We start from the raw sequence: 1,194 nt of genomic DNA, 5'->3' as shown, positions 1-1,194 counted from the left end.
AGAGTTGGACACGACTGAGTGACTAAGCACAATACAGCACTCTTAATGTTTAGTTAGACTCAAATACTGTCCAAACAAATGCTAAATTATGACTGTGACAAGCAAAGTGAGGGAGAGATCCAGCCTGCGCTGAGAACTCAACTGAGGATGGTCTTATCAGAAGGGTCAGGGGCGGCTTCCATGAGGACATGACCTAAAGCTCAGATCTGAGGGATGAGTGGAGTTACAAGATGTGGCTGGCTGAATAATGGCCCCCAAAGATGTTCACATTCTAATCCCTAGAATCTGTGAATATGTTCCTTTACATGGCAAGAGAGATGTGATTCATTTAAAGGCTTTTTTTTTTTTTTTGGCCACACTGTGCAGCTTGCAAGATCTTAGTTCCCTGACCAGGGATTGAACCTGGGCCATGGCAGTGAAAGCCCCAAGTCCTAACCACTGGACAACCAGGGAATTCCCTCCAGTTAAGGATCTTAAGATGGGAGATTCTCCTGGATTATCGGTGTGGACCCAATGTAATCACAAGTGTCCTTATAAGGAGGAGGCAGAGGGTCAGAGAAGATACGGCAGTAAAAGCAGAGGTCAGAGTAATGGCGTTGATGGAAGGGGGCCATGAGCCATGGAAACCTCTGGAAACTGGAAAAGGAAAGGAAATGAATTCTACTCTAGAGCCTCTAGAAGGAAGGAAGCTTTGCCTACCCATCTTGGACTTCTGACTCCAGAACTGTAAGCTGATAAATTTGTGTTACTTTAAGCCACTAGTGTGTGAAAGTCTGTTACAGCAGCAAGAGGGAACTAACACCATAGGAGAAGAATAGAAAAGTGTGTGCCAAGGCTGGGGATGAGAAATGGATTCCTGTGATCTAAAGAAAGAAGATGTGTATGTGTGGGTGTGAATGGGGGTGCGGCGGTCAGGGGTGGGAGCCAGGAGGCTGGACAGCTAGGCAAGGGCCAGACCATGATCAACAAGCAGCTCCTGTTTGGCTAATGTTATTAACCCCTCTAAGCCTCAGATTCCTCACTGGTAAAATGATGACTTCGTAGGCTTGTTGCAAGAATGAGAACTGAATGAGGCCGTGTACATGTAGCTCTTACTTAGTAAGTGCCCGTTTCCATCTCACGGTTTCGCGAGTGGGCTCCTGGAGCCCTGGGAAATCTGTGAGATTCCTTTGGGGCTGCTGAGGATCCGGAGGG

The 1,194-nt window shown here is 47.2% G+C and overlaps 1 non-coding gene across 1 annotated transcript; it reads right to left on the bottom strand.

The window, feature by feature from the left end:
- Nucleotides 1-381: 381 nt before the first annotated feature.
- Nucleotides 382-453, bottom strand: TRNAE-UUC. The gene has a single exon. It is a non-coding gene; the product is annotated as a tRNA-Glu (tRNA).
- Nucleotides 454-1,194: the final 741 nt, after the last annotated feature.

This window comes from Bubalus bubalis, chromosome 15 (genome assembly GCF_019923935.1).
Source record: "Bubalus bubalis isolate 160015118507 breed Murrah chromosome 15, NDDB_SH_1, whole genome shotgun sequence".
Classification (NCBI taxonomy): Eukaryota; Metazoa; Chordata; class Mammalia; order Artiodactyla; family Bovidae; genus Bubalus; species Bubalus bubalis.
The sequence above is the reverse complement of the archived record's forward strand: the minus strand, read 5'-3'. Positions and strand labels throughout refer to the sequence as shown.